The following is a 23,246-nucleotide window of genomic DNA, read 5'->3' as shown; positions in this document are numbered from 1 at the left end:
GTGTGTGTGGCATTACACTTGCCCGCCACCGTGCTCAAGGTTAATGTATACACAGATAATGGAGGTGATGTTCTGGAAAGCGTCCTCACTTCTGTCGGGGAATCGCAACTACATTGCATTATGGAGCCCATCAGCATGATGGAACAAGCTCCTTAACATCTCTTTAGAGCATGTACTGTACGTACCTATACACACACGCACACGCACACGCACACGCACACACACACACACACACACACACACACACACACACACACACACACACACACACACACACACACACAACTACCTCTTAACAGGTTGACAGCACTGTCCTGACACACTTATGGGCTTTCACTCAATGCTCTCCACCACCCACATTACCGATAACCCCACAGGTCCAATCCTATGCAGCAAAGTTAACATTCAACCTTTTGAGCCTAAAGGGCTGCATATGAAATGCTGCCTTACCTTTAGCTGTTTCATCTGTCAACAATATGTAATGCTGTTGAGACTAGGTGGCTTTGTTTTCATGTCACTGAATGGTACTTACTGTAGCTATACAGATATAATGCTCATCAAATGCATTTCCTTTCAGTCGTCACCCAGAATACACCAAAAACTGTAGCCTATACCAAATTTTGATGCTAATGCTGGAATATTGGACAGATGGCTTCTTTTCTATATACCGATCTGACAGAACATATGACATATGACAAGAAAAAAGGAGGCGGTGTGTGTTTTTTGGTGAATAATGCACAAATTGACGCAAATGTTTGCATTTCATCTGATTTCATGTGACACATACATTGATTGGTTGATTGAAGAAGTTAGTGCTCCAGTTTTTATCATATTTTTTCGGGGAGTTAAATTCTAGTATAATTTTATTTATTAGCAGATATAATTGTCTGCGCTTGTTAGCTTAACTCGTCTTTAAACAACTGTTTATTTTTAATGTAACATTACTAACATGCCTGTTTTCGTTAGCTAAAATTAGTACCCCAATTAATTGCACGATTATGTGTGGCTGCACCTGACTGACCAAGCTAGCGTTAGCAGCTAAGGCTAGCGTGTTTCTTTCTCACCTCTCGTCCAAATATGGTCACTTCTGGCTTCGGAAAACCAATATGGCGACAGACAATAGGCTTGAGGCTTAAAAAAGGAAGTCCACAAACCAATGCTTGAGGTCCACTTCTTATTTAAAGTGTATTATAAAATGGCATATTTCCAACCAAATTTGAAAAAAGATATATTTGTAAAATAAAGGTTTTCCATTATTGAGCACACAAAACCACCCTCTTATATTGTTACAGCTGTCTGTTGTCTCCAGTCCCAATTGTTTTGTTGCTCCCTATTTGATACAGGCTATTTTTCAAGGTGAAGGACACTTGGCCATTATCTACCATGGGCATGCCTTGGGCAGTATAATAGGTTTGCCAATGGGCATTGACGCCCCCAGCTGCCCCTGAGGTTCTGCCCACCCCAGGGACACACTGCATGAAATGGGCTCGTAGGAACAGATGGAGAATATATGAGAAGGGAATGGGCGAGCAGAGAATGCTTACACTGCAAATTCACAAATGTATAGAAGAAGGAAATTGCAAAGAAAGGGAGAAACAGGGACATAGGAGAGATATAGGAGGGAAATGAGAAAGCAAAAGAGAGTCAGGAGAATAGAGACTGAGTAGTCCTATTCATCATATGTTCTCATATTTTTTGCCTGTCCACATGTATCGAGGCGTGGGCACTGATCATGATCGGATGGGCGCTCAAAAGGAGGATCATCTCCCTGGATGTAGAGGCCTCTCTCAATTCCTCTCTTCTCCCACTGCCTTGTTCTCCCCTCTGAATCTGAATTGTCTTTTAACCAAGAAGAATGTATCAAATGTTTCAACGCCGTTTTCCCTTTACTGCAAAGTTTCAAGGGAACCCTCTCACGCTTGTTTCATATTAGACGGCACTCTTAATCCAATTTGGTGGAAGTACGTTACGTCGCTCTTCTGCAGCCGCTTCTGTTAATAGTGTGTGTTGTAGCATGTGTGCTTGTGTGTGCGTGTCTGTGTGTTGGAGGACAGCATTTGCATGTGTAAATTTGTGTGGGCGCGGGCAGATGTGTGGGTGTGTGTCATGTCTCCGCTGTGATTAGCTTTAGCTGCCGGCTCTCTCAGGACTTGCGCTACACTGTGTGTTCTGCTTGCCAAGCACGGTTAAGACTACGCTCACACTCCCAGCACTGTGCCACAGTGGGAAAAAAAAGAGTATTTCTCTGCTGATTTGTTGTGTAAGGGGTGCAAACACACACACTGGTACAGTTACACAGCAGCAGTCAAGGTGGATTGCCTCAGGGGGTTTCTTACTGCAGGGCAGAAAACAAACTTTTACCCAAGGTCAGCGATGAGATCAAATCAGAAAAATCTGCTATAATATTTTTAAATATAAATCCTGTACAGCACACAAAAAAATATGCTGAGGGTTTATTTAATCCCCTACTTGATGCATGCATATGTTTTTGGCAGTTTATAGTAGACAGTATATAGGACCTTGTAATAAAGTATTAAATTAATAAATGATACTCGGGTATTATACTCTGATAAAGCCATAAAAGAATGTGTAAACCTTCAGTGTCAAACGTTTTTCTTTTATTATATAGAGACCTATTATAGCCACAAGCAAGAGCAAAGTTTAGTAATCCAAATTGTTTCCCAACAAGCGCTCAATTAAAGCTGACCTTCGTTGTAATTAAAGGACTGACAACTTTGACAAACACTGTATGAATCCCCTTATGAATCAATTTATAGGGGTCACTTAGGTTGCCTTGCTTCTTCTGGAAACTGTCTCCTTTCTCTTGCTGCACTCGAGGGCCCTCCATCTTTTCAAGAAAATCTCTTTCGACACCCGGGGGATTTTTAAAAACCCTTACAACAACACAGCCCTTTCTGCAATTTAATATTTTGTATGTAACAAGTTCAGTTTGGTGTACATCGTGCCGTGCTGTTTGGCACTAATCAGGCTCAGTCAGAGAGAGTTTTAAGAGCGGGAAGTCTTAAAAAGTGGCTAAAGTAAGAAAAGAAAAAAAGACGTGCTCATTTCACAGGGCTTCACTCTCAGAGGTTTGTCTCTGGGTGGGGTGAGGGGCTGTGGTGGTTTCAAAGATACTGCTCTTAAATGTTACACCCTGACTAAATTGATTTTGGTTTGGGTTGAAGGTTTTATCAAAGCTTCTAATCCTCAGAGGAAAGGATAAGTCTCATCGTAAATGTTTTTCTGTTGGGATTAGTTGCTGCAAGCCTCTCTCTCATTCTCTTACACTTTCTGTCTTTTTCTCTCGCTCCTGTGCATTTTTGCCTCCTTGTATCTCTTCCTTGCTTCGAATAGCTGTGTTTTTCTTGCCTCGCTCATATCTTGTGATCTTCTCAAAGTACATTGGCGAGTGTTTCAAGTGAGCATTAAGCTTAAATCTCTGAATTGCGTGGAGCTTTTTGTTCACATTTGAACTGCGTCTGTTCTTTCTCATGCTGGCCAATTCCCTGTCCTTGGCCTGTCTCACCACCCACCACCCACTTTCTTCTTCTGAGTATGGTTAATTCATCAATTATCCAATGTGGTTTTCCCATTTGTCCATTACACCCACTCTCATGTATCTTGTTATGTGCTCTCTATTTCCTCTCGGTTGCTAACCGTCTCTAGAAAAGAGCCCGTGTAGCCTGTATGGGTGATGTTCATTTAGATGTAATGTCTTTCTAACAAGCTGGGAACAAGCTATTTATGGAGCTGAATAATAAGATCATGGAGCACAAATCACAAAGTGGAAGCTACATTCATTGATTTCAAAAGGATATATGCTGTCGATGCTAGTGTGACCTGGTTGGAACCTGCAACAAATGCCGACAATCCAACATAGATTATCTTCGTCCAAAATATACTCATATTCTCAAAATAGTTTGGATATCATACCGCAAAATGGAAGTAAAAAGAGGCCATTATGGTGAAAACTGGTGTGTGTCTTTGTCTACTCGGTGGACAAACAGACAAACATCATATTGTTGTTGTTGTGTACATTGCATGCACTTGCCTCGCCTGTTGCAACACAATACAACACTGTGATTTAGTGCAATGTGCGGCAATGATATAAATATGGTCAGTGTAAATCTGCAACGTTTGCAAAAATAAATCCTAATATGTATCTGGTTACTCCAGGAATGGAAGAATGGTCATAATATGTTTTCAGGAATAATATATATTTTTTAGTAAAAACATGAAACATAAGCCTACAAAGAGGCTGCTGGATTAACTTTGCGTGTCTGCATGAAACAAACAAACAGTTGCTCTGCTAGGCCACACTGATATACTGTACTTAGACGAGATATTTATTTTTACATTAGTCCTGTTATAAGCAAAGAATTAAAATAGCATTGGAAATAGCAACAATGAACATTACAGGATGAAAGCATTTAAATGTGTTTAAAGTGGCATAGAGTAGCAGCATTAAAGATTGTATAAAATATCATCATTAAAAGGCTAAAGTAAAGAGATACACTACAACTGGTCTACAACTGGTTTAACCCTGATATAAATATCAGGAAGAAATCTAACTAGTATCTGCATAAATACAGCTCTCCTTTTATAGAAGTCTGGCCAAAAACACTAAATTACACCATATAGATAGACGATCGATGAAAAAAATAGAATAGTGGAGTTGACTTACTGTGCAAAAGTCATGTTCGACACACTGGGTGTCACAAAGTTGTGAGTGAAGACGTTTGAAAAGGCGACAGTTAACTTTGAAACTGTACAGTTCAGATCGGACTTCATTGTTCCACTGTGGGAAAGAATTACCACACCACAAACATTTTATACGTATAAGATATACAGTAGTTGTGCCAACCACTTTGTCTTTAAGCTGCCAAACAAGGCGATAAAACATGTCGACAACAAGTTCAGCGTTTCCCCATTAAAACATGAATTTACATTGCCAAAAAACAAAACTGCACCTTTTTAACATAACTTGCCGTCAGCAGCAGTTTCTTGATATGGATACTTGTTTGATTGAGTCGGGGTTTGAGCAGGAAATCCATTTTTTGAGAACATTCACATCAAGAAAGAATTAATTATATCATTACACATGTCATGAACAACCTGAGGATGTCAGCTTTCTCTGTCCTACCAAATAATAATAATAATAATAATAATAAAATGGAATTATTATTGCAAACAGTTTTCTGCTTTGATGTTAAAAAAATAAAGCCTCAAAGAAAACAATTTCAGGCTGAGTAATGAAGCAGTGACATGTCAATTTAGGTGACGCATTGTGCTATTATAATCATATAATCATAAACCACCACACAAATCATATTTATCAGGGAAGGTAGCACCAAAGCTTTACATTTCTGCCTCCCTCGCCCCGTCAGTGCGGCATAATCCAGAAAATCACTTGAGTGGATTATTATACAATCCAATTATGGTTCATAATCTGAGCCTAGAAAGAGTTCTTTGTCTTTGTGCAGTCTGACTACAAGATGGTTCGTTTATCTGTACTGCATGCCTGATTTATCTGTACGTGTGGTTGTACACTGGAGTGGGTGGTGGATTAATCAAAATGCCTCCCAATTTATGTATTTTTTTTTTTAAAGAAGCCACTTGATAGGATTTATTTTACATGATAATCACACGCAATTACACATGTTCGCACATAATATGCTAACTCTGCAATTACAGGATTTCGCACATTTGTAAACATGTTGAGGAAAGCTTGCTCAGAATATAATAGGTGCTTTCTGCCTTGCTAAAACTAAGATTAAAACATTTATTGAAAGAGCAATATAACATGTTTAATTTATTTTCTTAATTGTGTTACAGACGTCAGCTAGTTTATAAATGATGGTTGACAATATAATTGATATTTGCTTTTACATGATCACACATGGAAAAAAAGAAAACAGGCTCCGAGCTGTAAATCACTAAACACATCTTCAGTTTGTTTTATTCATTCACAAAGATCTGGTGTTGAGCTCACTGGCAGATGTTTCCTTGGTTAGAAAAACATCCACGCAATCAAAACCATCTGGGGTTAAAGGAATAGTTTGACATTTTAGAAATGCACTTTTTTTCATTAATTCATTCAAACTTTATTTTGACTTGGAAATACGTTAATGTAAATACCCTCATTTACAATATAGAGTTAAACAATAATTACAACATCAATGAATCCTAGGCACCAAGAAACACAAATATGAAACTTAATAATAAATGAAGCAATTACAATTTAAGCAAATTAATCAAGTAAACAAGAACTGGAAGTGAAATAGGATGATTTGTTTTCTCCCTCTGCTGAGTGTTGGATAAGAGGATTGATACCGCTCTCGTACCTCTCCGTGCTAAGCTAAGCTGACAGTCTGCTGGCCAGAGCTTCGTATTTAACAAACACTGGAAACAACTAACGTGGCTCTGTGCCACCGGGGCCGGACCCGGCAACAAATAGCGAACAACCCCACTTAAAACCACAACATAGTGTGAAAACAATGTTTTTGTACTGAACAAACAGGCCTGTAGCGTGTTAATTAGTGAGCTTAAGAGTTTGCAGGAAATACTGAAAATGACATCAGTGGAATAGATAGGCTTTGTCACGCAAAATGTAACAATATAACCCCCCTCAAAAACTGAAAATGACCTAACATTAACACAATGCCAGACTTAATAATAAAGTAAAAAGAAAATGGAAATACAAGTTGATTTGTATAGCACCTTTCATCAACAGAGTAATACAAAGTGCTTTACATGAGACGTAAAAGTCATTAAGGCGAGATATAAAGGAAAGACATGGCAATATAAAAAGACACTTTAAATCAAATTAATCTAAAATGTAACTCTAGAGATTAAACAGTAGAATAAAAAACTATATTGCAGTGTAAGATATCATTAAATAGTGGACAATGAAACAAAAAAAAGTCTGGAGTTGGAGAGAGTTGAACTTGGGTTTTGTGGAAGTTTGTTTCCGGATATGTGGATCATAAAAACAGAATGATGCTCCTCTGTGTTTAGTTTTGAGTCGGGGAACTTTTCCCAGTTCATCTGAGAGGTCTGGACGCTTCTTTACGGAGCAGAAGATCAGAAATTAAGGCCCTAAAACCTAAGAAATGCAGTGCTGTATAAACCACCAGAAGTATTTTAAAATCAATTTGACAAACAGGCCAATGCAAATATCTGATAACTACTGTAGATCAATGAATGGACACACAATTCCTTAATTCTTAAATACAATCTACAATTGTTACAATAAAAATATAAGAACACATATTCCAGGTCTGGTCGAGGTTTTAAACCTGATTTGATCGAAGTAGAAAAAATAAAAATAAAAGATGATTAACACAGTCAATGATACACACACACACACACACACACACACGCACACACACACACACACACACACACACACACACACACACACACACACACACACACACACACACACAAAGCCTGAAGTTACTTAAGGATCCTAGAGTAGGCTGGGATTCTTGAAGGCATCAAACAGCTTTGTCTCCATCAAAGAAATGTAATTTCAAAGCCTCAAAACACTCCACTTTGACACAGGCAGAAGATCAAAACACGTGTCCTTATGTCTGGGCGTAAATGTTCTTATTCCTTTCCGAAAAATGAAATCTGCCACCGTGTATTCTTGTTTATTACAGGTTTGTATGGTGCAGTCACTTTAACGCTGCAGCATACACTTTTACAGCGTCTGGATGAAAAGCCCAACTTTGTAGTTTTCTCTGAGGCTTGTTCACAGAAGTCTGATCTGGAAAACTTTTCCTTGTGTTCTATCTTAGGGCTTAATTAGTAACAGACATATTCAACTCTCACAATGTGCAGCCACCATTGATGCCCGAAATAAATAATGTATTGTTCGTTCAATCGCTCGCTGTATATAGAAAGCAGAAACCTCTGGAGACCTCAGAGTCCGTGTGACCCCACTGGCCTGTGATGGATTCCCAGCACAAATGTGTTTGCCTCTTCATTACTGATTCTCATACATCCCACCCTTTAAAACAGGAGAATGACCGAAACACATCTGATATAAAAGCTACGCGATTCATGAGAGGAGTCAATTTGCCAAAACCTGTTTGTGTTTCAAAAGCTGTCTGATTGGATCAATACGAGGTTTATATCGAGGGATTTAGAGTGGATTTAAAACGTGGAATAATAAATGCAAAATGAGAAGCTACTGGGAGCACTATTGAAAAGAGGATAGATCATAGCAAGTAAACCCAACCGCCCACTCACTTGTAGCATCCAGCACTTCCAATTAATTTGTTTTGAAGTTCAGGGCTTCTGCTTTGTTTTTGTGTGCTTGTTGTTTTTTTTATCTGGAGTTGTGACACCGAATGCGATATCATTAGTACCGTCTCCGTTAGCGACTGCTCAATCCCATCGTCTTTCTTCATCAGTCTTTGTTACTCTTGTCTTTTCCCTCTTTTTTTCTCAATGTGCCTTCATGTCAGATCAGAGGAACAAAGTCATAGTTTTCAACCATATCTATTGCTTTTTTTAAATGTATTTATTTTTTACGTTTTTCTCAAAAATACTAGAATGACTGTTAAGATGGCTGTGTCAAATCTGACACGTTTTCCCACATGTTTTCTCCTTTTTCATTCTCATTTCATGCATCTCATCAATGCGCGTCCTTCCGCTTCCTCTGGTATGTCTGGTTTCATCCACTCTTTCCATACTCTGCTTGCACTTTACTGTTTTCCTCCCTAACTGTTTTCTGTATCCCTTTATCTATTGCTCTTGCCTTGCCCACTCATATGTTCCCATAATGAGGACCAGAGCCATCTCCCTTTGGCAGGAGTAAACAACCAATCATGCATCATATCTGGCCTGACCCTCAACCTATCAGAGACTAGATCAAAGCAGGAAGCGAAGGAGAGCACGGCGCACGCCTCCACTAGAGATGGACCATCATTAGACAGACAGGGCGAGGGATGTTGTGTGCGCGATTGCTCTTGTGTCGTGAGCTGAGAAAAAATTCCAAATTGAGAATAAAGCAGAGAGTGAAAGGACGACGCATAAAGTGATGTTTCTGAGTTGCAGCGGAAGCTTAAGTAGTAGAAAGCGAGGCAGAGAGAAAAATTAACTGAAGGAGATGTAGAAGGGCAGACGGCACCGCTAACACATTCTGTCATGTGCCATTAGCTCCCACTAGGAAAAAAGGGGAAAAACAAGTTTCCAGTTTAATCATTTTCGAGCGAGTTTGGTGAGACTTGTCACAACAGCCTAAAATCAAGAGCCAAAGCATAGTTCATTTGTCAACGTCTTAATCAATGTCACTCTTTTAACATTTCTTTAAATAACAATGACATTGGGCTTTGTGTGCGGGATCGGGGGTTTAAAGCCAGAGTTTAACGCCGAAACAGAGAATGCATGCGTGTGCTCTGACACGTATTAACACAGCTGTGTGACGGGGGGAGTTTAAGGATACGTCCCCTTTCGATCGGAAATGCTTAGATGCTCCGTGGAATGGTTTCATGTATATTTCATCCACAATGAGATGCGGCTCTGTATTATTAATGGCCAACTGCTCATCTGTATGTCTGCTGCTCTCGCCCCCCACCTCTCTTTGCAAGAGTTTAAGTTACAGAGGGAGACTCATAATTGAATCATAGGGCGACTGCCCCCAATGTGGACGTTTTAATGGGAACCGGCTTCCTGATTTGACATGAAGGAGGGAGACTGAGAGGGATGAGACCAGGTTGAGCATTGATTTGCTGTAGATTAGAGGCACCGTGTTATTGAAAGCTCCTTGTTTGCAGTGTTGGCAAGGTAAGGTACATTTTCATGCACTCATTCATCAATCATTTATTGATTTTTCTTTGCAAATAATGGACTCATTCATTCATCCATTTCTATATTTTCACATACAAACACACACATTTTAATAAACAGAGTGTTCATCCATCCATCTTTTCCATTTCTTTATTCAAATGACATGTATCACGCAATCAATCATTATTCTTATCTTTTGTCTTAGAAATATAAATGCGCGTTTTGTGTGTTTATTTTATAATAGTTAATTTTTTTCAAAATACAATCTGAAAAAAAACCATGCAATAAAATCATCAATTTTATTCTTTTATATATATATATATATATATCTGTGATGATGTGGAACAGAAATGATAAGAATCGTTTTGGAAGTCCCTCTGGAGGAATTATAAAGATTTTGAACAATAAGCATACCATAATATCTGCCTTTAATATACTGCTTTACAATCTGTAATCAAAGAGTCTAAATTCAATAAAATATGGAAAAAGCCCCCCAGGTCACCATATTGCTGTGAATATTAACTCACAGACTCCTTCAAAAGGAAATATTCCGCATTCAATGAATAATAACTCAACAGGTAGAACTGATACACGTTAGGGTATCTCTACATAACTATAACTACACTTTAAAAAGTTTCTCAAAAATGTGCTTTTATGTTGAAGGTCCTAATTATTGTTTCCTGTATGATCCCACACGCTGGTTGTATCTTGACACACATCAAGATATGCCAATGTAGATGCATACCGACGCTTCCGCAACTCCGAATTCTGAACAATTATGTGTAATTGTCATTTAGGAAACAAATGATTAAATGTACAAGGACAACACACTGATTCATTTTCCGGTTCTGGTCTTTTTAATCATCGGACCCACTCCTGGATCAAGACATATGAACGAGCGCTCAATTCCATTTTTAATACTCACAAAGAAAGGTTAATTTTCCATCTTAAATTAATGAATGAACAGATGATACTCACACTGATGACTAAGCTCTCGCTAAGTTACAATGAGGATGTGTGTGTGTGTGTGTGTGTGTGTGTATGGATATGTTCTGTCAGAATCACAGTAAAAGGTCTCATGTTCTCACAGTGGTCATAAATCGATGCCGTCTCCCCAGGATTTAGTCATATCTCTCACCATTGATCTGTGATAGTGTGATAGTGACGCTCTGCCAAAGCACGCACACCAATGGATACTCAATGACTTGTGTTCACGTATACCGGGACAGAATGTACGTGATGTTACGCTAATTATTAACTGATGCAAGAACAGGTTAAACGTTTTAAAACGTCTCCTACTTTATGGTGTCTTTATTTCACATGAACGTACAGTAGCAACGATAGCAGCTAAGACGCGGCGAGTAGGGAGGGGAAGCCTAGTGCCAGAATTTGTCTCAGCTCATGCACAGTGTGAGAGGAAACATAATTCGAAGCTGCATTTAATTTCTTCCCGTAGACGTTCTCTGTTCCAAATCAAAATTCTTTGCCAGCTGTCATAGTCTCTGTTTATATTCATGAATTCAATCTGAGTGTTTCAGAAATGTTCTGTCAAAACAGAGTCGAGGCTGCGCTGCCGGATACCTATCCCCTTTCATAAAAGTCTGCCCTATTTGCTTATTTAGCTCAAAGCTTTTGTTGTCAAATCAAATCACGTTGTCACAATTGAATGTGATTTTTTTTTTAGATCCATCCCTCTTTTCAAATGAGTGCATTACATGCAGGGGGAGTTACACACAGCTTTCAAGTTTAAAGATGACTTATTCTTTGATCAGTAGATGTCATAGAAATATGTTACGTGCGGTGTATTCCATTTTATCTCAAAGGGCTAGCGTCCTTGATACTCAATAATTATTGCCATCATGTTTATGTTCTGCATTTTGTAATCAAATAGCGAACACATGTATATGACATTTTCAATTTCATTTTTGCAATTATAAAGTTTTTAAATTTTAAAATTGCTAAATAAGTCTCTTCATAATGAATGTCCCAAATGTCAGTGTCCATAGCAGGAACATCATTTTTTTGTTTTAAGTTGCCTTTAATTGATGTGAAAATAATATCAGTTATGCAACAATAACAATGTTTAATATGCTTCCCAATTGGACTGCGCGCTATAGAGTAAACAATAGATTGTGTATTATTTACTCATTATGTAGGGAATATCAAAGGAGTGATTTCGTACACTGCCAAAGACAGAAACAATGGTGTTTCCATGACAACAATGAAGAGGACCAGCAACCACAATGCATAGCACATAATTATTGTTTGGACATACGTATGCACTCACCCAGGTGACATTAGTGACTGACTGACTGACTGAGAAGTCACGTTTATGAGGCACTATGTATCAAAAAAATCTTCCCTTAGAGCTGCATATAGTGATTTATGCCCACTGGGGGGCCAGAAAGAGTAAAAAACAAACTCCCTGAATATGACCCTAATGATCACGAATGAAAGAAATGGTGTTGGACTCACGGAACAGCTTGAGTGATCCTCGGCATAGATTCTCCAACGAAGTCTCTGGAACACCATTTTTCCTAGAGATATTCTCTCTTTTGCTGTTTTGATGGATGTAGTGATGGTGGTGGTGGTAGAGAGCATTATCAAAAGGTATATTTTAGATGTGGCATGATTGTATACAAAGTCAATGGAAAGATGCGCCCACATGATTTCAAAATGTTTCACGTTGAGCAAAAAAATGAACTCTTTGGACCTGAATTATAATTTGAGAAATCATAGCCAAAGATAACAATTTCTTAATCTAGACACAGCGTACACTGTAATGCAATAGATGTACAACTACATCAGAGACAGTGCTGCACAATTGATGCTGAGGTACTTGAGAGCATGTTCACTTTCAGTGCTTCAAATGTACAATGCCACCGCTGCGTTTCATGCCATCTCCTCTCGCCTTTCAAAATATACGCCTCTCCGCAGGACTCCGGTGCCACATATCACCATGCTGTATTCACCTCACATAGCACAGCATGGGAAAGTTTGCGTGTGTGTCAAGCTGAGAGTCCCACTTTTAAAACAAGCTTCTCAAAGGCAGCTGCCAGCCGCCCAAAGGATTACCATGCATTATTCATGTTCATTTACACAACCTCCTATCTCCTTATCATGGGTTCATCACACTTTCACTACTGCTAGCTGCACAATGAAGTAACCGCAGCACACTGTATTGAAATACATCGGTTTACTCATATATAAGATGGATAAAGAGCCTATAGGCATTTCAATCTTTAGCCTACTATCTTTAAGACTTGTGTGTTGATAGATTTCAAATAGGTGTATGATTACAGAGGTCACATATTCGTTATGCGTATAAATTCCATAGAAGAAACTTGTTTTTTTTGCCAAATCCAATACAATCACATCGCCAAAAAGATAGCATAGTAGTAAGCTTTGTTACCATATATCTGGAACAAACTCACAGAAAACAGCAGGTTCGCAGCTCTCACTTCTTTTAAATCAAGACTTTTCTCTTTTCTGCTGCCTTTTATTAAATCAAATAATTACTCACTTCTCCCACTTCACTGTAACTTGTATTCCTTATACCTGTCCTATTCTATTTTAGCTTTCTTAGATTTTCTATTCTCTTGGCTCTTTAATTAGTTTTTAATTGTAATTAAACGTCTTTTTATAGTGTGTTTCTTTGTACTTTCTCAACGCTTTTAATGTTTTATGTAAAGTTATGTAAAGTACTTTGAAATCCCTTGTTGATAAAATAGGCTATTTGAAGAAACTTGCCTTGCCATAATAACTGGCGTGTTTATCAAGTGTTTTTAGCTATGTCAAAGAAAATAAAAACCTCCACATAATGAGCCGTTAGCAAATCAATCGCTGCTTAGCCAGCTGCTTGTTAGCCAGCCTCTCGTTAGGCAGCCTCCTGTTAGCCAGCCGCCAGTTAGCCATCCACTTGTTAGCCAGCCGCTGGTTAGCAAGCCGCCTGTTAGCCAGCCGCCGGTTAGCCAGCCGCCGGTTAGCCAGCCGCCTGTTAGCCAGCCACTTGTTAGCCAGCCGCTGGTTAGCCATCCACTTGTTAGCCAGCCGCTGGTTAGCCAGCCGCCTGTTACCCAGCCGCTGGTTAGCCAGCCGCCTGTTAGCCAGCCGCTTGTTAGCCAGCTACCGCTTAGCTAACTTCATTTTCTGTGTGCATCGATTCCTGTGTAGGCCTATTCATTAAATTAGCTTAACAGGAAAGGTGCTTGCATAATAAAAATACATTGGATGTCTGCTGTTATAAAAGAAACGGCAGTGGGGGGGGAAAAAAAGAAACCATTTCATATAAAAGATAATCCTAAAGATAAACACCTTAAATCCTCAGGATTAAATACTGTGTCTGAGTCCATCTGTGTGACTTTGCATGTGTGTGCCAAGGGGATAAGAGCAAGCTAGTGCGTACGTACGTGTGTGCATGCGTTCTACCAGTGATTCTTGTTTAAAAAGAAAAACCTGGATTGATTATTTATTACTTCAAACAGCCATGTTCAGCTCAGAGAGAAGAATCAAGTTACATGAATCTGGAGATTAAAATAAAAAAAAGGAAATGGCAGCTTCAATATCTCACTCTAACATCATCATAACCTTTCTTTTGATGCAAACAAGGCCTCGGTCCCGTTGCACAGCATGTCACCAAAGTTACGGCACTGACTTTATTAGAGAGCACTTGATGTGCATTTCCACACATCTTGCACACCTGTGGTCGCCAAGGCAACATCTATCCAGCACCCCCGCCCCCCCCCCCCCATCTATCCGTCCTCTCTATTTGGCAGGGGAAATCAGAGATCCAAACGACTGCTGTTTTCCTCCGCCTCTCTCCACCTTCCTCTCAGCTAGTGGCAAAGATTCCACCCTCCATTCCCCTGTCTCCCTGGGGCAGATGAAACCTTAAATGGAGGTTTAATGAAATCTCAGGGATTGTCCTGTGGCTTGATCACCCGAGCTCCCCTCGTGTGGAGCCCCTTTTCAGCAGTGCGTCGGAGAGAGCGAGCGCAGTTACTAATTGCAGAGCCTCAGGACAAGCAAGGGAAGAGGGGGGAAAAAAAAACACTAACAGAGATGGCAGCACATGTTTATTTTAAAGGTCACATGTGACACACAGAGGCACACTCATATGCGCACATGTACACTCACATATATACTCTTGTCAAACTGCAATCAAGGTCCTGCCAAACACCAGGCCCCCTGTGATGCTGATTGTTAAAATGAATATTTAATTAACACACTGACAGTAGGCGGTGCTGCTGTGGATCATCGAAGCTTGGGTAATTGGAATCTTCCCGAGCAGTTGGAAAACATGTTGCTATTGTGTGTGTTTGCATGGACGGTATGCTTGTGCATGTTTAGTCTGTAGCATTAACAGATCAACAGGCCGGAAGCCGTACAGCAAGAGTTATTGTTGATCCTCACATAAAGCACAAGAGAAACTATAATGAGAAGATAAACAAAGTTTATTTTTAAATTGAAACTTGTTGAAATGTATTTGCTAATGAACTGCTGCTACTTTGGTGCATTTTCAATTGTATAACAGCTGATGTTTTTTTTATTAAAGCCAGACTGTTATCAACAATTTTCCATTACACTTTTTTATTGCCAAAGTTAACTTTGAATTTAATTTGATTTGTGTTATTTTTTGGAATACCTTTTAAATTGTAATTATTTGCAGTTTGGCGTAAGCTACATTTGATTTCTCTTTACGATACGTACCCCTGTATGTCCATCCATCCATCGTCTACCGCTTATCCGGGATCGGGTCGCGGGGGCAGCAGCTCCAGTAAGGAACCCCAATCTTCCCTTCTCCGGGCCACATCCTCCAGCTCCGACTGGGGGATCCTGAGGCGTTCCCAGGCCAGTGAGGAGATATAATCTCTCCACCGAGTCCTGGGTCTTCCCCGGGGTCTCCTCCCAGCTGGACGTGCCTGGAACACCTCCCTAGGGAGGCGCCCAGGTGGCATCCTTACTAGATGCCCGAACCACCTCAACTGGCTCCTTTCAACGTAAAGGAGCAGCGGCTCTACTCCGAGTCTCTCACGGATGGCTGAGCTTCTCACCCTATCTCTAAGGGAGACGCCAGCCACCCGTCTGAGAAAACCCATTTCGGCCGCTTGTACCCGTGATCTCGTTCTTTCGGTCATGACCCAGCCTTCATGACCATAGGTGAGGGTAGGAACGAAGATCGACCGGTATATTGAGAGCTTTGCCTTCTGGCTCAGCTCTCTTTTCGTCACAACGGTGCGGTAAAGTGACTGTAATACCGCCCCCGCTGCGCCGATTCTCCGGCCAATCTCTCGCTCCATTGTCCCCTCACTCGCGAACAAGACCCCGAGGTACTTGAACTCCTTCACTTGGGGTAATGGCTCATTCCCTACCCGGAGTAAGGAATCCACCGGTTTCCTGCTGAGAGCCATGGCCTCAGATTTGGAGGTGCTGATCCTCATCCCAACCGCTGCACACTCGGCTGCGAACCGATCCAGTGAGTGTTGAAGGTCACAGACCGATGATGCCATAAGGACCACATCATCTGCAAAGAGCAGCGATGAGATCCTCAGGTCACCGAACTGCAACCCCTCTCCTCCACGACTACGCCTCGATATCCTATCCATGAAAATCACGAACAGGATTGGTGATAAAGCGCAGCCCTGGCGGAGGCCAACATTCACGGGAAACGAGTCCGACTTACTGCCGAGTATCCGGACACAACTCTCGCTTTGGGCGTACAGGGATTGGATGGCCCTCAAAAGTGACCCCCTCACTCCATACTCCCGCAGCACCTCCCACAGTATCACCCGGGGGACCCGGTCATACGCCTTCTCCAGATCCACAAAACACATGTAGACCGGATGGGCGTACTCCCAGGCCCCCTCCAGGATCCTTGCAAGAGTAAAGAGTTGGTCTGTTGTTCCACGACCAGGACGGAATCCGCATTGTTCCTCTTCAATCAGAGGTTCGACTACCGGCCGAACCCTCCTTTCCAGTACCTTGGAGTAGACTTTACCAGGGAGGCTGAGAAGTGTGATACCCCTGTAGTTGGCACACACTCTCTGGTCCCCCTTTTTAAATAGGGGAACCACCACCCCGGTCTGCCAACCCCTAGGCACTGTCCCAGACTTCCACGCAATGTTGACGAGGCGTGTCAACCAAGACAGCCCCTCAACACCCAAAGCCTTCAGCATTTCTGGACGGATCTCATCAACCCCTGCGGCTTTGCCACTGTGGAGTTGTTTGACTACCTCAGTGACTTCCATCAGGGAAATTGACGATGATCCCCCATCAGCTTCCAGCTCTGCCTCAACCATAGAGGGCGTGTTAGTCGGATTCAGGAGTTCCTCAAAGTGCTCCTTCCAGCGGCCGATAACCTTCTCAGTTGAAGTCAGCAGGGTCCCACCCTTGCTGTACACAGCTTGGATGGTTCCTCGCTTCCCCCTCCTGAGGTGCCGGATGGTTTTCCAGAAGCACCTTGGTGCCGACCGAAAGTCCTTCTCCATAGCTTCTCCGAACTTCTCCCACACCCGCTGCTTTGCCTCTGACACGGCAGAAGCTGCCGCCCTTCTAGTCCTTCGATACCCTGCAACTGTTTCCGGAGTCCTCCCGGATAACATAACCCGGAAGGACTCCTTCTTCAGTCGGACGGCTTCCCTGACCACCGGGGTCCACCACGGTGTTCGAGGGTTACCGCCCCTTGAGGCACCTAAGACCTTGAGACCACAGCTCATCACCGCAGCTTCAGCAATAGAGGTTTTGAACATCGCCCACTCAGGTTCAATGCCCCCAACCTCCACAGGGATGGCTGAAAAGCTCCGCCGGAGGTGTGAGTTAAAGATCCCCAGGACAGGGGCTTCCTCCAGACGTTCCCAGTTCACCCGCACTACCCGTTTGGGTTTACCAGGTCTGTCCAGAGTCTTCCCCCACCCCTTGATCCAACTCACCACCAGATGGTGATCAGTCGACAGCTCCGCCCCTCTCTTCACCCGAGTGTCCAAAACATGCGGCCTCAGATCAGATGATACGATTACGAAATCGATCATTGACCTTTGGCCTAGGGTGCTCTGGTACCACGTGCACTTATGAGCATCCTTATGTTCGAACATGGTGTTTGTTATGGCCATTCCATGACTAGCACAGAAGTCCAACAACAAACGACCGTTCGGGTTTAGATCAGGGAGGCCCTTCCTCCCAATCACGCCTCTCCAGGTGTCTCCATCGTTTCCCACGTGTGCGTTGAAGTCTCCCAGCAAGACTACGGAGTCCCCTACTGGAGCCACCTGCAGGGCTCCATTCAGGGTCTCCAAGAAGGCCGAATACTCCGAACTGCGGTTTGGGGCATAGGCACAAACAACAGTCAGAGTTTTCCCCCCCATAACCCGAAGGCGTAGGGAGGCGACCCTCTCGTCCACCGGGATAAACTCCAACGTGGCGGCGCTCAGCCGGGGGCTAGTGAGTATCCCCACCCCGGCCCGAGGCCTCACACCTTGGGCAACTCCGGAGAAGAATAGAGTCCAACCCCTATCCAGGAGTACGGTTCCAGAGCCAAGACTGTGCGTGGAGGTAAGCCCCACCAGATCCAACTGGTAGCGATCCACCTCCCGCACTAGTTCCGGCTCCTTCCCCCACAGAGAGGTGACGTTCCACGTCCCCAGAGCCAGCCTCTGCTGCCCGGGTCTGGTCCGTCGAGGTCCCTGACCATCACTGCCACCCGTGTGACAGCGCACCCGACCCCAGCGGTTTTTCCCATGAGTGGTGGGCCCACAGGATGGATGGATGGGAGGCACCACGTAGCTTCTTCGGGCTGTGCCCGACCGGGCTCCGTGGCAAACCCGGCCACCAGGCGCTCGCTGTCGGGCCCTCCCTCTGGGCCTGGCTCCAGACGGGGGCCCCGGGCTTCCTCCGGGCAGGGTCTCTCCTTTCCTTTCCCTTTCTTTCATGAAGTCGTTATATTTCCTGTATGTATAAAATATAAAACATAGGCTTAATATTTTAGCAGGACTATATGATACAATGAAACATATGCTGTATCAGATGATTCTAATGTTGTTTTCACTTTTTTGTCCAATATATTTGTGTTGACAATGTCTGAAGGGACGTATTGTCTCTGTGCTGAAACACACTGCTCATAAGATCGAGATCACGCCAGTGTTGTTTTATTCAACTGAGTCACAATTTTCACAGGTTTAATTCTCAGTTCCCCATAGTGTTCAAGAGAAAGGAGGAAACAGAAAAATGCTATTTATTATATTCAAAATGCAAATTTGATTGGCGTAGTTATGTGCATACTGTATTCAGTGTGTTTAAATATATATATATATATATATATATATATATATATATATATATTTAAACACACTCAATATATATATATATATTTAAACACACTCAATATATATATATATATATATATATATATAAACACACTCAATATATATATATATATTTAAACACACTCAATATATATATATATATTTAAACACACTCAATACAGTATGCACAGTACTACCACTAACACCTTTAAAAATATACTTCATTACAGTGAACACAAAAGAAATCAAGACAAACTTCACATTAAGTAAAGTAAAACAAGGAAGAACCCATAAAATGTTGGAGCGGATCCGAATCACGATGCAGATACATGCATTATTTTTCACTTTCAGAAACCGCTTTGGCGGAGGTCCGCTCTCTCCAAGTGCCCTTCTAGTTTTATATGTTACCTTTGAGGGAACATCTCAATGAGCAGAGTACTGGAAACCAAAGAAGCTGCAGGAGGCTGAAGTGATGTCTCACTCTGAAGCTTTATCAGAGTCTTGTACACGGAGAACAGAAGATGAACAATACAAGCGAATGCAGAGCTGCAGTCACATCCACCATCCATTCTGCCAACCAGCCTGAAGATGTTTACCTACAGATGGATCACCTCCATGGCTCCTCAAATCCTAGTCAACACATTCTGAGTAAGAGAGTCACAGCGTCTCTCTGACCTTGCCAGTCTGAATACACTGAACCGTCTTATCTTGCAGCTGTGAAGAGGAGCTGCATGTTTTTGGAGAGATTACCTGACCAGAATAAGAGACACTCAAGACGTTAGTGTTTGACCTCAGGGCTACTTAAATATCCTCGAACATGAGAGGGCTGGTCTAGGATCAAACTGAATAGAGTCTTAAGGTTTGAATATATTTATATATATGTATATACTAATAGATGGGAATGACTCCATACATTACTTAATATATTTGCACAGAACGTGTTGCTTTGTTGAACACTAACCCCTTTTAAAAATGCACTTCCTTAGAGTGTATGCGTAAAGTAAAATACTCCGCCCAGGAGGTTTGATTTTTGATTCGGTTGGCTTGTTTGTCAGCAGCGTTATGGAAAACCTACAGGCTAGATGTGCATGACGCTTGGTGAAAAGGTGTAGCATGGGCCAAGGAAGAACTCATAAAATGTTGGAGCAGATCCGAATCACGGGTCGGCTACACTCATTGTTTTCCACTTATACAAAGCGTCTTGGCAGAGGTCTGCTCTCTCCGAGTGCCCTTCTTGTGTCCTCCTAGTTTTATATGTTAACATCAGCTTTATGTACCGTGAGCTGAATAATTTCAGGCACATAGTTAAGCATAAACTGAACATTATCCAGGATTTTGCTGAATCCTCTAAAATAAACATACCAGTTGGTATTTCCCCATGTCTGCCAGTTGATCCTCATTAGAAGTGTACATCTGTACAACATACCCTTAAAGTAAAATATTTGGACTATTTGGAAAGAAGAACGTGAACTCAGAGGAAATTACACAATGATAACAAATGGTATATTCCCATCTCTTCAATCCTTTAAAATGTGTATACTGTATTTTGTGGTTCTTAATGAAAGCCCTCTCCTTGTAATTAAAGTTGACCCGCTCCCACTCCCCTGATGATCGGAGACAATGCATGATAGGCTGACCTCGGTGCTCATCAAAGCACAGCATCTGTTCAAGCCCATAGCTATATGACTGTATTTCCCCCTCTCTGTCCCATCGGTGCCGGCTTTAATTAGCAGAGCCAGGAGAAAGAGATGACTTACCTGCCAACCTCTGCAAACATTATTATTATTTGGACCGTTGCTATTTCATCCTCTATCCAAACACTTGACTCTTATGCGTGTCTCAGGAGTGCGCATGCATTTCTTATCATGTTTGTATAGATTTATTGTAGTATTAGCACTGTGGAGTTACTGTAGTGAGTCTTGGTGGGTGTGTGAGTCACACACGTATACTTATTAAGCTACTTAGACAAACACATTCATGTATTAGCACGCTTCTCACAACACAATGAGATGCTACTGTTATTTTGCGGCAATCAGTGCAGGCCACAGACAACAGAAACAGCATGCAATGAAAGCTAATCAAAGATTTATTTGGCTAGGTAATTTACATCTGACTACTGCTGTGCTGTGTCCTGAGTTAAGAGGATGGTTTATGAAGTTTCACCTGTTCTTTTTGCCGCGGATCGGAGATGCCAGCCTCTTGCTATGCAGCCTGTGTGAATGATGCCATCTGCTCATCATCATTTAAATGTTTTTGTCTGAGCCAATTATGGTGATTAAGAATGCTAGACATATCTGAGGGCATGCGCTGTGCCAGCCACCACTTGTATGTCCTGAATTTACCCCCGGATCCAGAGGAACACAAAAACACACTCAAACACACACACGTATACTCAGCCGACGGCTCTACTCACTTTCATATATATAAGGGTAATCGTTGCTTTGTTCACTATAAATACATTGATGTGTTGACTGAAGTTATTTAGGTAAAAAAAAAAATCAATTATGTATAGGGCATTAGCAACTTGAAGACACGCACGCACGCACACAGCACACAAGAAATGCTAAATCATTGTCACCTTTTCCCAGCCGGAATAAATAACCGAAAGAAAACATCATAATGTTCAGTAGAGATGACAAGTAATATATATAAAAGCTACAAGACGTCTCTCTCTTTCTCTCTGACACTCTTTGTTTCTAAACACACACACACGTCGCACACAGAAGACAAACACAAAACATCAGTAGTTCTTGGATTTGGTATCAGGCTGCTTGTTTAAGATGTGGAGCTGTGTAACGCCAGTGAGATCGGTAGCAGGGATAGATTTCATTTAGATAAAGCTCCTCCACTAACTGCAGAGGTAAATATATTTCAGGTGATACTCTCGTTCCCATAGTCCCTGCTAGACACAGAATTTGAATGAGAATGGAGTGCTCTCTTGAGTATTGAGAAATGCATGCAATTGTCTGCTCGGGTGTGTCTGTTTTTCACCGTCTGTGTGTTTTCTGTATCTGTGTGTGCTTTGCAGAGGGAGAGCACTTTGATGGAAGGCTGCCCATGGTCGAATAATACTCTTATTCAATGTCCGTCTCACTGACTCTTGTCTTTATTTGTCGTCTTTATCCTATCTGCTCCACACACTGCAACATGCAGAGCCCCCACATTGACACCCCCCCCCCCCAAAACAAAATAACTCAGCTAGAAAACTTTTCTTTTTGAACTTCTCTGTGTCTGCATTTTTTTTTTTTTTTTTTTTTTCTCAAATAGTTTGATTTACAGGCAAGATGACAGGATATAACCACCAGGGCCTATAAATAAGATATATTTTTGTTGATCTGATTCTAGGTATCCTGTCAGCTTTCTGAGGTTTACGAGTCAGTTCTACTCCCCTGTACAGTCCTATATAGATAGTGTTATGTTCATACCGCAGATGACTTTATGATCTGCATAGCAACATAAAGGCATAAGCATACACAATATTATTTTTGACTGACATCTAAAAGCAAGATTAGGAAAAAATGTAGTAAAGCAAGAAGAAATAAATAGAAGAAAGAGAAGCAAAGGAGAAATAAAAACATACAATTGATTAAAAGAAATTCCCTATCCAACCCCTAGAAAATGTAAATTGACAGTTGTCTATATGTCAACACCATCTTACATATAGGATGCCACTAAATTGATTTACATATAGAATATAACTGGATCAGCTGCTGTCAAAATAGCAGCGGCTGCGTTATCATTACGAGACACAATCAACATTCCTTTTTGAAAGTACTTTCGTGACTTTATTTGACAGCTGAAAGTAGAGAGATAACAGGAAACAAGGGAGAGAGAGAGATAAGGTGAATGACATGCAACAAAGATGCTCAGCAAGAAAACAGATAAATCCTCATCATCAATAAGAATACATGCAGTCAAGCCAAAAAGAGGACCTGCTTTTGATCATTTTGACAGATTAGGGAGTGAGTCATGCAATCAACAACGCAGTTCTTGATATGTGAACCACAAGAACATCTGATAATATATTGGTCTCTTTATCCCAAAACATTGGGACACTCAAAAACCTAATGGATTTGGAAATCATCTTTATATCATAGCCTTTCCAAGTGTGTAAGTCATTGTTGTACTGTGGTAGTTGATGATTCTAACTGT

Source organism: Cottoperca gobio, chromosome 11 (genome assembly GCF_900634415.1).
Source record: "Cottoperca gobio chromosome 11, fCotGob3.1, whole genome shotgun sequence".
In the NCBI taxonomy this organism is placed as follows: Eukaryota; Metazoa; Chordata; class Actinopteri; order Perciformes; family Bovichtidae; genus Cottoperca; species Cottoperca gobio.
This window is presented reverse-complemented; position numbering follows the sequence as displayed.